This window comes from Ambystoma mexicanum, chromosome 6p (genome assembly GCF_040938575.1).
Source record: "Ambystoma mexicanum isolate Mex_15411 chromosome 6p, UKY_AmexF1_1, whole genome shotgun sequence".
In the NCBI taxonomy this organism is placed as follows: domain Eukaryota; kingdom Metazoa; phylum Chordata; class Amphibia; order Caudata; family Ambystomatidae; genus Ambystoma; species Ambystoma mexicanum.
In genome coordinates, this window is record NC_090935.1 from 339,696,683 (window position 1) to 339,709,918 (window position 13,236).

At 42.0% G+C, this 13,236-nt stretch overlaps 1 long non-coding RNA gene across 2 annotated transcripts in view; it reads left to right on the forward strand.

Annotated features, from left to right (window-relative positions):
* Nucleotides 1–234: 234 nt before the first annotated feature.
* The window catches only part of LOC138511429 (uncharacterized), a 44,905-nt gene continuing 31,903 nt past the window's right edge, over nucleotides 235–13,236 (forward strand). Inside the window, exons 1-3 of one of the 2 annotated variants that reach the window (XR_011280618.1) lie at nucleotides 235–262; nucleotides 348–403; nucleotides 875–8,752. This is a non-coding gene — a long non-coding RNA (uncharacterized lncRNA). Of the gene's footprint in view, nucleotides 263–347; nucleotides 404–874; nucleotides 8,753–13,236 lie in introns of those variants that run through there. The other variant, XR_011280619.1, reaches the window with a different exon arrangement.

A 13,236-nucleotide genomic window follows, 5' to 3' on the forward strand; every position in this document is an offset into this window, starting at 1 on the left:
GTAAGACGATTTTTTATGGCCTTTTGACATTTCAATTAAGTGCAACAGCTCACCCGAGCTTCCATATTAACCTTTTCATGTCTGTTCTTTTTCGTGTAATCAACTGGTATTATTGTTGATTGCGTGCGTTATCTTCTTCTTATGGAAGATTCAATTATCAGTTGTTGCTGTGATTCCACACGGAATATATTTTCTTTTTCATGTAATTGACATATTTCCTTTATTTCATTTTATAGCTTTACCGCATTTGCAAAGCTTTGAGGTATGGAATCCATTTAATTCTCCACTACTTAATTTCTATAATTGCAATTTTGGGCAATTTTCCCATAGCTATTTTTCTCCCACAGAGTTCTCTTGGGCACTGTCCGCTCGGCATAAGTCTCAGGTCCTACATCAATTTAAGGTAATATTCCTTCAGATGTGGGTTCTGTAACACAAGGTGTGTTAACAGATACACTTGATCTCTATTGGCATGAATGTTTTTGATTGCGCTGCTGCAGTCATTTATTCTATATAATTGTAACCTTTGCACAAATTTATTTTTCCCCCCTTTTCTTGTTTGCTCTTTTGGACTTCTGAACATCTACCTCCTAATGAACTTCTACCAAATATCGGTATCGTTTTAATCAATTTACATTCTTTTTGTACTTTTTATGTGGTTTTTCGCGTCCAATGTGGTTTTTCTTTTTTTGCTTTCCATTAACTGCATTGCAAATTGCACTTATTTAATTTGGCTAATCCATCACTTACAATTGTCCCTGGATGTTATGACTTATTTGTTCTGTTTTCATTATTGTATGGTGTTATTATTTTGAAACACTGAATGTTGTACTATTCATTTTCTATTGCTTTTGTAATTAATGCTTAATTCTAGCCTCAGATGAAGAGCCGTGCAAGGCTCGAAACACGTATTAGGCTGTCTCTTCATTCAATCCTTTGGACTTCAAAGGCTGTTCCTCGAATTAAATACTTGGACTTTTTGCTCTTATTTGCTATTCTTTGGCGCAGTGAAACTGGGACTTGCTCGTGTTACATTTGGACTTACCACAGTGGAATTATACTGGCAGTATATCCACACCACCCAGATACCTGCAGCCTTGATGCTCTTTGTTTAATTGGCTTTCACAAGCACTGTGGATCGTGACTTTTTCTGCCAACTTGTTCTTTACTTCCTTTAAACAACACTTCTTTTTTTAAAACATTTCTTTATTGACACGTTTGACAATAAATTACAAATCACATTATAGCATTATCATCAGTACAGGCAGTAGGCACAGAAGAGCGGGTCGGGATGTTACATACTTCGTTAATCCAGGCACATAGCCTCGGGGGAGGCAGAGGAGGGGAGGAAGTACAGAGTGAAGGCTGAAAAGGTGTTCAGTCTCACCTCTACTTGCAGGCGAGCATACAGGACGTTTGATTCATAGATCTGAGGTCCCGTGCCAATTAGGCGACATAGATGCAAGATATGCTGTGAGTGGCCCCCATATGTTTCTGGGATGGGATTCGGGTGGCTGCATGTGCGCCCATTGCTCTTCCATATCGTTAGCCCATATGACATCCCTCAGTCAATGATCCCTGTTGGGGACAGTCGGACTCATCCACTGCAACAATATACATCGCTTAGCAAGAAGAAGACAACAGTTTTACAAACTTATTCATGTGACCCATAGGGGATTCTGCATTATCATAGTTACATTGGGAGAGAATAAGAGTAGTCTATATGGGGTCAGTGATCAAAGTGAGCGGGAATGGTCAGGAGTGGTGTTCCACTACTTTTATTTTTTTCTGTTTTCCATTCCTCTACTTTTTATGACCATATTCACCATTCTATACAGAGGGTGTGTTCGTTCATGTCCCTGTGCAAGTGTAAAGTTATAGTAGGAGCCTTAGTTACTAGTCACTCATACTATTGCAATGCCCCAGCTGCAACACCTTGCCACGTGTTGCACTATGCTTCCGCCTACCCCTCCTTTGCCGAGACCTTGTCACATGTTGCTCTATGCTTCCGCCCACCCTCTCCTTTGCATCGACCAAAGTTCCTCTACTTTTTTCTGTACACATCTACCACTTTGTGGTTTGTAATGGAGCCTGTGTAGTATTTTCATTTGTATCAGTTGAGTTATATTTGTATCTAGAGTTATATGATACCTTGCACATCTGTGTACAAATGTCTGACCAGAGATCATCTGTGATGTCTACCTGCAGATCTGCTGCCCATTTGGAACGGGCGTTTTGCTGAGGTTAGGGCAGGCGGTCCTGTATCAGTCGATATAAAGATGACACTAGACCTCGGTTGTTACTTGCCGTCAGAATGTATTCCAGCAGTGCATCATTTCCAGGTTCTGTGGGGAAATCTACCCACTGTTTCTTGCACGCCTTGCGAAGGCCAGCAAATTGCAACCACTTTGACAATGCATGGTTCGTGAGCATAGCAGTGTTGTCGGGCTGAATGAAGTTACCCTCAGTATACAAGGTCCCCAGTGTATGAAACTTATGTCGCATCCAAATGTTGAATGCCCCAGTGTGTAGGTGTGGTAGGAAGGGCATACAATTCCACAATGGAAAGTCTCTGTGGTATGGGGCAATTACCCCTATTTCATTCCATATTTTGGCCCAGGCCAGTGATGTAATGCTGGCAGGGTCGAACCCACAGTTGTCCACGAGTCAGGGAGGGACTATCAGGGACCATAAGTCTCTACCACCTGAGAGATTTGCTAGCAGTGCATGGGGGGAGCATCCGAGTACCAACAGGCGGCAAACTGCGCCTGCACTGCCATCCAGTATGAACGGAAATTCGGGTCAGTAAACCCCCCCATCTCATATGGTTGTGCTAGTGTGCGCCACTTCAGTCGCACCGCCCTGTAGTGCCACACATACTTGCATATATCGGATTCTAATTCCTGGAAGAAGGTTTGGCCAGGCCATAGTGGTATATTAAGGACTAGGTACAGTAACTTGGGAAGCACAGTCATTTTAAGAAGTGCTAATTTGCCGGCTATGGCGACGGGCAAGTGGGACCAGCTCTGCCGTTTCCCGCGCAGTTGTATCATATACACCTTGTAATTGTGTTCATATAACTCGAGACTGTGTCTAGCTATCAGTACTCCGAGATATCAAATGGTTGAAGGAGCCCATATAAATCCCTGTAAGTCATGTGGAGGAGTAGTGGCATCTGTGAGGGGAAAGAGTTCTGATTTGTTTCAGTTGACTAAGTATGAGATATCAGCCATAATGGGCTTTAGGTGTGTACAGGGATCTTGTATGTATAATAGTGAGTCGTCATCATAGAGATACATTATTTCAGGCTTCCCAGCCATCCTGATCACTCGGTGTTGATGTTTATATTGTACGAGATCTGCAAAGGATTCGAAGACAATTGCAAATGTAAGGGGCGACAGTGGGCACCCCTGTCAAGTGCCTCTTTCAATGGCAAAGCGCAGGGATAGTACTCCGTTGGTGTTGACCATGGCAACTGGGGATGTTTATAAAAGACGGAGGAAGGTAAGAAAACCCAGGCCAAACCGCCATTTGGTTAAAACTGCATACATGAATCTCCAGGACACCGAGTCAAATGCTTTTTGGACATCTAACGCACCGGCTACCGCTTGGGTGCCAGGGTCTATTTAAGCTAATATATTATTAAAGAGACACAGGTTCAGTGCTGTGGACCTCCAGGGGATAAACCCTGATTGATCTGGGTGAACAATGTGTGATATAAATAGCATATGCCGTGTGGCGAGTACCGTTGCAAATATTTTCACGTCAGTATTAATTAGAGAGGGAGGCCTGAAGGAGTCGTACATTTCCGCCGGTTTATCAGCTTTTTAACAAAACTGTGGTGACAGCTTTGCGCATGGTGTCTGGAAGCGTCTGTGATTTAAGAGATTTCTGCCACAGTTGCAGGAGGTATGGGGCCAAGTGTGCCTTATAGCCCTTGTAAAATGTGTCTGTGAGGCCATCAGTGCCCGGGGTCTTCAGCAAATACCTCATTGATAGCTGTTGGTGTTAACTAGGTTACCTGTAGCATCAGCGACCAGCGGGATACACCCTCTGCCCCACTCTTGGTGGGACATACTGGCTAGCAGTTTGCCAGGTCTATCACCTTCTCCATACCTTCAGCAGTCCTAGGGATACCAAAGAACTTTATTTCCAGCTCGGCATGTACCCTAAAGGTGTAAAGTGACTCTTTATTTTGGGACAGTGTGGCTGTGGGAGAGTCATTCGTCAGCCCACACTCCAGATCCCTCAGCACACCCTCCGAATTCCCCCTGTCCCGCCGAATTGTCTTAAGGATGCCAAATTCAGTGGATATTGCAATCTCTCATATATATACTTTGTAGCATACCCAGAGTGTGCTGGTCAGAGGCACTGAGCTAGCTTTGACCTCGAAGAAGGATTCTACGTGATTGTCTACAGTGTATGCAAAAGCCACATCTAGCAGCACCTGTGATTTAAAACGCCAGTTATTCCAGGTTCTGGGAAGTGTGGATACTGTCAGGCATATGCAAATTGGGGAGTGGTCAGAGTACGTTCTGGGGAGCATATAGGTCTTCTTGACTCCCCCCATTAACACATGAACTGACAAGTTGTATGAATAGGTGCAATCATTGCCATGCATCTCCCTCCAGGCATCAACCTTATCCAGAGAGTGCATACCTTTATTAATCGTGTGAGCTGAACGCACCAGGGGCCTCTGGGAGCATGTGGATCTGTCCAGGAGTAGGTCAAGGATTGCGTTGAAGTCTCCCCAAATAGACTCGGGACCAGTGGATACTGAGCGAGCTTATCAACACCATCAGTGTAAAACTGGGGGTCATCCACATTATGGCCATAGACGTTCATCAGTAGTATCTCCCTCCCAGCTAGGAATCCGTATACCATAACATATCTCCCAAGAGGATTAATATCAACATGTCTACGTTGGAATGCGAGGGACCTGTGTAACAGGATCATGACCCCCCTGGATTGGGTGGAATATGATGTGTAGAATCGATTCCTTCCCCATTGCTTGGCAAATACCTCAAACATCGCAGAAAGTGCATGAGTTTCTTGTAAAAAGAGTATGTTGGCCTTGTGTCTTTCAACATAGAGGTGTATCTTATGCCTTGTAATAGGATTCCCAAGGCCGCGTACATTCCAACTAAGGCACGCCATGTCACCCATCCCGAAACACGTAGTAATAGTCTGAATGTCCCCCTGCACCCCACACCTCTGCCCCAGAACTTGACTCCCTCGTGGACCTTCCAATCTTGTTGATCGTTACCCAAATGCATGTCAAGTGTGATTTTATCTCTTTAACTTCTCAACCCCGCCCCCCACCCGCATCCCCCTCCAAACTTGGGTGATGATTTCCCTTCAACAACATAACAAAAAACAAAATAATCCCTGATTTACAGTGCAACATGGCATGGGGAGCCAGTGTGCAGACCAACCCGGGCATTCCCGGAGTGAATTACACGAAAAAGGGATATATTTCTGTGAGCTTCTATCGAAACATCGTCCATCCAGAGGGCTGTGTAACATTGGTCACCACTATGTAAAAGTATAAGCAGTTTCTACTCCCAAAAACAGAGGAAGCAATTGAAAAGTAGTCAGGGAGTAACTAGTGGGGTATGTAAGCAGCAAAAGTATTGTTTCTCCTTACGTGAGTATTTTCGTTGCCTGATGTAATCAGGATTCAGCATGCTGACAAAGCCCCAACTAGGAACTTCATCACTTTGTCAGGTAGGGTAAAAAAGTAAGTCTTGTCGTTCCACTCCACTCGTAGCTTGGCGGTGTGTAGCAGGGGGTATTTCAATTTTCTGTCCAGCCGTTGTTTTTTCACCGCAAAAAGGATTTTCTCTCCTGCTATACTGCCACTGAGAAGTCCGGGTAAATGTGGATTCTGTTTGATCCTAGAATTAGATCCCCATATTCACGGGCCACTAAGAGAATAGCGTCTCGATCCCGGTAGTTTAGAATATGAGCAATGATTGGACGTGGAGGTGCTCCGGGCTTTGGTTTGGGGGCTAAGGATCTGTGTGTACGTTCAATGGCAATTCAATTTGGGGGTGAGAGTGTCGGGTCGGATAGAAGAGTTAACAGGGTTGAGGTAATCCATTGTTCGAGGGAGGATTCAGTGTTGCTCTCAGGGACACCGACAATGCAGATATTATTACATTGGGATCTTGATTTCAGGTCATCAGTCTTCTTTTCTACCTGGAGCATTCGCCTGGAGAGCATAGTAAGTCTGCTCTGAGCGCAGACACACCATCTTCCACAGGACCCTCTCTCGTGTTGGCTTCTTCCAGTCGCTGATCCGTCCTTTCCATACGTGCCTTAATAGAATCTATGGTGCTTGTCATGTCATCCAGTTTACTGTGTACCTTAGCAAACCCCTCCTGCATGCATGCCATCATTTTCTATGTCTCAGTGAGCTCCACTGGAGTGGGAACTGACGGTATTAGTGTATCAGCAGGTTAAAATGGGGATGTTAAAAGCAGCAACATGCCCCCATTCAGCCTCTCCAGGGCATCTCTCCGGTCACTCAGAAGAATGAGGCACATACCCTGGAAGCCTGTAGATTCGTGTATAGCAGGCAAAGTTGTGTCAGTGTCTCCTGTTTAGATTGCCAGTATCTGCATCGTGATGGACACTGGGGCCTGTTGGCGTGGCGGCAGTCTGCAGCTCTGTTTGGTGGTCCAGTGGGTATGCAGTGTCCCCCTTTAGGTAGATTTATGGGGTAATGCAGGAGGAGGGGTGCGCCTAACGCTCAGGCTGGCGTAATAGTTTGTAGGTTGATACAGGGCTCAGCCGGACAGGTTGTACATGGAGGGAGGAGCCTCCCAAAGTCAGTGCGTTCTGGCCAGTAATAGTGAATATCAAAATGATTTGTATATTGCAGAACATTGAGAAGCTTGCCAAATATATCATTGACATTTGTTGTCATGAAAAAACAAATACATCATATCATTTGCCACTGAAGAATGTTCCAGAATAAGTAGAGAACAGAAACATGTTGGGCAATGGGAAGGCAACTATCACGTAGTATCTTTGTGCATTCTTTCAGATTCTGAAATTGATTCTATCTGAACTGTCTATTAGTGTCAGGAATACAGTGAAGAATTCCGATTCTGTCATTCAAACATCAGGAAGTAAGGGCCCTCGTTCCCGGAATATTAGCATTCAGCCAAAATGTTTTTCCATGTGTAATAAACGCAGACAGCTTACATCACGTTTTCCATTTTACCTTGCACGATTCCCTACAGCATCTGCAAGTAAACATTATGTCTCCTTTAAGAAACGATGGAAGTTGCCTTGGAGTTTAGGATGCTCCCATTAACGTAGCTGCAAACTCATGTACTGCCGGTCATGTGAATGTCTTCTTAAGCTCCTCCTTGTTGATTCTCTGTGCTTCTGATTTTAGGAAGTTATGCTACCTTTGTCTCTCCTGATTTTCTGGTTTCCTGAATATTCTTGCTACGTTTCCTGGATTCCTCTATATTCTTGTGTCCTTGTCTGCCTTGTTACCCACGACTCACTCAATTGCCTGAACTGTTTTTGACCTCGAATTGTCTTACGGAACTGCTACGCCTCCTCCTTGGACTTTCTTATTGCCCGAAACATTGCCGACTCAGATTTTCCTCAAGTTTTCTCTTTTGCCTACTCTTTCTGGATTGCTTTTGCTGCCCGCATTGGGAACAAGACCCGGAAATGTAATAACGTACTGTTACGAGCCGATTTTCCGGAACGTTGAACTATCATCTGGATTCGACTGCTGATCATCACCATCAGCCTTAAGGTTTTACCCTACCTTCCCTACCGGTACGGACTAGAGACTGCCTTGGTACTCGATTGGGAAGCGTGGAGCATCCTCGTTCCGTCGGTTTCGACGAAGTGGGACTTCCTGGCCATACATGTCCGTGTTTCATCAGGAATATCCCATTTTCCCTGAATACCTTTTGTCTGATGGGATATTTAATTTGCTCTGTATCAAGAAGTCCTGAAACCAAATTCATGGTAAGGTCTTCTAAATTCTCCTTTTCTGCCTTTATCAGTATACTTGTCAGTTTCCTAGACTGATCAGACTTTATTCTACAACTCTATAGGTTCATCTCTCCATTTCTGGAAGCAGGCTCATATTATTTCGACCTCATATGGTCCAAGTGTTTTTCCTAAGCGATCTCAGGTTAGTGTCTAAGAGTGTTCTTGTTTGATTTCCAGTTTTGCCATTGTTTGTCCATTAATCTACGGTTTCCCTTTTAGGGTTAGATACATCACAGTCCAATCCAGTTCCAATTGGTCCTGCAGTCCGGTCCGGTTTCATTCTGCCTGCTGTCCAGTCTGGGTCCATTCTCCTAAAGAATAGACTCCTTTGTGTTCAGTTTTTATCCTGAAACAGGGGTATATTGTTAGGCAGAATTTGTCACCTACACTATGAGGGAAAAATATCCAGACAGATTCTGACAATTAGTGGGTGTTGTATAGCTGTAGGTTTTACTTTTGTGATACATGTGGGAAGTTTATGAATTGTAGTTTGACCAGTTTATTGCACACTTGGTGAAGGTGTAGTGGTGATGTGTCTAGTTCTTATTCAATTTTGTACTCCTTTTGTTTAGTTTTGTTTTTTGGCAAAATCTATATGAGAGACATTACATGTAACAAATATGTTCACAGTGTTGATGCTCTCGAATGATTTAATCAAGTTTTTATACATTTGTATACATTTTTATATATTTGTTTGAATAAAGTTTATATATATTTTTTTAAACGGCTTCCCTTTCCTTTTTTCTTTTCTTGTATGGAAGCTTTTTGTTATGACTTTGTAAGCATAACATAGCACAAGAAAAGGACCATTGTTATGTAAGTCATACTTTCTTCTTTGACATCTATCACACACATATGTCATGGCCTAGAAAATGCCCCTTTGAATGGGTGAAAGTTCCATCTATTGCAATAGAAAAAAGCCTGCTCAACATCAGTAGGGCCCTATACAATAACACCATTGTTCAGATAATATTTGTTTCAGAGGGACAACTGACAAAAAATCCAAGCTATAAGAGGAATTAAACAAGGATGTCTACTCGCCACAGTTCTTTTTTGCCTATATATAAATGACATGTGAAAACATGTTGAGAAAGCAGTAAGAGACATCCCTAATATTGAGGGAAGAGCTGTGGTCATGATTTTATATGCCGATGACTCTATCCTCCTTGCCAGGACACCCAATGCCCGATACCTTGACCCAAACGTAAAAACGGCTGTAATGACAAGGAGTCTCTAATGAATTTGCAGGTAAATTCAAGATGAACTTCGTAATTGGAAGCTGTGCGGGGTAGACCTAATATACACTTTAAAAAAATTATGTTCACTGTAATGGGCCTATGTTCTTGAACCCCCATATCTCCAAATCTTTAAATACAAGGCAACTGGTTACCCTTCTACACACCTATTAGTGGTAACACTCTTTTTATGCTATGTTTAGTTTTAGCATTATTTTGTCCATCTGAAACCAGAAAAATTGTTATAAATATATAGATTTATTCATGATATTTACAGATGTTCAAGTAAAAGGCATTGTTTTTACACATAAATCCCTGATACCAAATTTCATTTTTGGATTTCAGTCATACCGACATTAATACTACATATAAAAACACTGTTTTGTGTCTTAGGGTTAGTAAATGATGTGGTTTGCTTGCTTATTACACATCCAGTTTTTAAATAGAGTTCTTCTTTTGTGTTTGTTTTTGCATATTTGATTTAAATAAAAAACATGTAGAATGAACAGTGTACCCGCGTTTGTTACACAGGTCACCTAGATGGAGCAGGTCGACAGCTTGTCATTCAAGCTGTCGTATTGTCTACACGTGTTGCAGCCCTTGTCTTCAAGCGTGCCTGGACTGTCCCATGGTCGGAACTTTTTTGGAACAGATATCCTATGCTTGTACCTTCGCAACCTATTATTGTGTGTTCCTTGTAGTTTTGAGTCTTGCCTTGTGTATTATATTCCTTTGTCTATTATTTTGAGACTTGTCGTATGAGTGTAGGCCACGGAGACACTGAGTTCCTCTACTCCGTCTGCAAGTTTTGAGAAAAAGCACAAAATGCCTGCACAAGAGAAAGGGGAGGGAAAAAAAAACATTATAACGAATGGATGAATGTACAGCACGTAATATGACATTGTGTCATTTTTGGTTTTTCTAAATTGACATTTGCTTTATTAGTAATAACAACTGTTTGTATTGTCCATAATGCACAATATGCAATATGATACTGAGTTATTCTTTGGGTTTTCAAATTGATAGTGTTTTCAAGAGTTAGACTGACCTTTGTATTCTTTATATAGAGTCTACAAAGTACGAATCACTCTAAACTAAATAAACCAAAACCAACAAGGTGGAAATCTTTTTAATAAATAAATAAATAAATAAATACAAAAATAAAACAAAATTAACCAATTAACATATAATATAATTAGTTAAAGGAAAACGCATGATTCATGTAGAGGGAGGTTTGGTAACTAGGTATGTGCTAAAATATTGACCAAATGACCAAAAGTAGAAATAACAACTTTCATTTTTTGGGGGGAAACTACATTACCCATAATCCATCAGTTTGGAAATGGGTTCACATCGGAATTAAGCCACTCCTACGACCAACAAACAACATTAATCAGATGTGGGACTTTTAGATATTTAACCAGTACTCAATAAGACTAATATTCGAGCACTCTTGCACCGGCGAGGCTACATGTTAAAAAATTGATCTTTGTAGAATTAAATAATCACCACGAGCTAAATGCACGAAGAAAGGGTTTAAGATAATCCGTTATCAAGTTAAACATGGTAAGGCATCCCAAAACATGGCTGAACTTTTTTACCACGAGTGCCATATTTGAAGAAAGGGTTCATGGTAACCCGGTACTAAGCAAAGCATGGGAGGCATCCCAAAATATGACCGCCAACTTGGTGGCGAGGAAAGAGAGGAGGGACTTAGGGGTAATGCTCCTTTAACTAACAGTGACAATCAAGAGAGAAAGAACCCGACGCTTGGAGCAGGAGAGAATGAATTTGTGGGTAAGCCCTGATTTTAGGTGGGAAACCCACCATTGGCTGCAGGCATGTTTTAGAATTATGATAGCAAGAAATATGTGCGCGCTTTTTATTACGCGTGACATGAGAGGTACACAGCAATCGGGAGCCAGCAACTCGTACTTTCAGTAGTTTAGAAAATGGTCAAAAATATTTTCTGACATTCGAATAGAAGAGGTTTCTGTGTAGAGGCATTTGTGAAATGCACGCATGATGTGTATTTGCTTATTGACACTAGAGGTGGCAATAGCCAGACTTATACATGTAAATACCATCTTTCAGTATATGCTTAATAATACCAGAGGTAGCAACAGCCTGATGTGTAGATGTAAACAGAAGTATTTTTCCAAGGAGCACATTAACATGGAGCCAAGCAAAGTTACAACATAGATTTTTTAATAATGACATACTTAATCCTAATGTTAATATATGGTTGTATACAAACACCTATGCTTTTTTTGTGTAGGTGTGATTGAACCCAGGACTTAAAAGTCACTAATAGGACGGCAAAGTTACTTTACAGTGGGTGAATTGCAACCCCATTGAAAAAGGGTAAGAAATGTGATTATACAGTGTAATGAATGTTAGGTAACAAGGTGATAACCTTTTCGTTACTTTACAAAGAGTAAGACACAGATAGAATATTGTTAAATGGCATATAGGTCTACATTAAAACAATGATAAAAGAACTCTATTTCCACCCTCCCCCCCCTTCCTTGGCTCTGCAGCACTGACACACGCACATAATATTTTTTCCCTGAACTGCACAAGGTGTCATGTTTTCTCATAAGCATGGTTTCTGGAGATTCATGGTGTGGGGTTAAAACACAAGGAAGTCACATCTTTTATTATGTGTGAAATAACAGAGCTGTTAGTCACATTTGTACTTTATTTCTTCTTTTTTGTTTTCATTTTATCATTTTTATCAATATGAACAGCCTGGATTTGAGAAAGGCGCAGTCGCCAAAACAGGTGTCATCCGAAAAGGGCCTAACCTTTATCAAAGCAAAAAATAAAAATAAACAAAGAATTATTTTTATCAGAAACAACAGATTTTTTGGAATCTTTCATTTATTCATTTTGGCGCAAAGAAGTGCAGGCATTTGTGTGCTTTTTCTCAAAACTTGCAGACGGAGTAGAGGAACTCAGTGTCTCCGTGGCCTACACTCATTCGACAAGTCTCAAAATAATAGACAAAGGAATATAATACACAAGGCAAGACTCAAAACTACAAGGAACACACAATAATAGGTCGCGAAGGTACAAGCATAGGATATCTGTTCCAATAAAGTTCCTCAATGTCAAAAAACTGTGTTTGTATGGGATTGCATGGAATGCCTCTTCTGACTTGGTAGAAAAGTAATTTTCTCTCTTCATCCTGGATGCCAAATCCACAGATCTCCTTCTCCTTAGATGAGCATCTGCTTTCGGGAATCTGTCCAACTTCAGGTCATTCTTAGGGATCACTAGCGCGGGAACGTGGACGTTGACCAGTGTGCATATGCCTCCCCAGTTTTTCGGCACTCTTATGTATGCCTTGGATCCACACGCCCAGTAATGGGCAATAATAACTGCGGTTCCTTGTTTCATTCCTGGGGCTTCAAAGATTCGTCCGCAGTTTACATTCTCTCCCATCTTCCTCGTGCATTACTTCTGAAGCATAGTTTTGGGCTTTCCAGTGGTACTATCTGCAGGGGTCCTCCCCTGTCTTCGACCCATGTTAGCAGCTTTACCAGTTTTGGCCATAGAGGTTTGCATAATTTCTGCAAATTCTCTACTGCTTCTCGGCAGGCTGCAAAGACCATCCACGCTAGGCAGATTACTACTCCTTCTTCCCATCCATCTGGGGAAACCACTGTTCCCCAAATCTGCATTTGGCCTCTGTTCTTCCAGGTCTGAGCCTCTTCTGCAGTTTTTCCTTGAACGTTCAATCTTGGATTTATTACCCAACGTGTTCCTGATCCTTTGACGCCAGGATTCTCGTATCTGTTCACGTGATTCCTTGTGTGCGCCCTGTTTCTTGTTTTAATGTCCTGGATGTAGCCATCTTCATCCGGGTAATCCTTTTCGTTGGCCCATATCAACGATGCGTCTCTTCCCATAAATTGTCCTCTGGTGTTGCACATTGCTACATGTGATATACAGTGTGCTGTGGGTACAT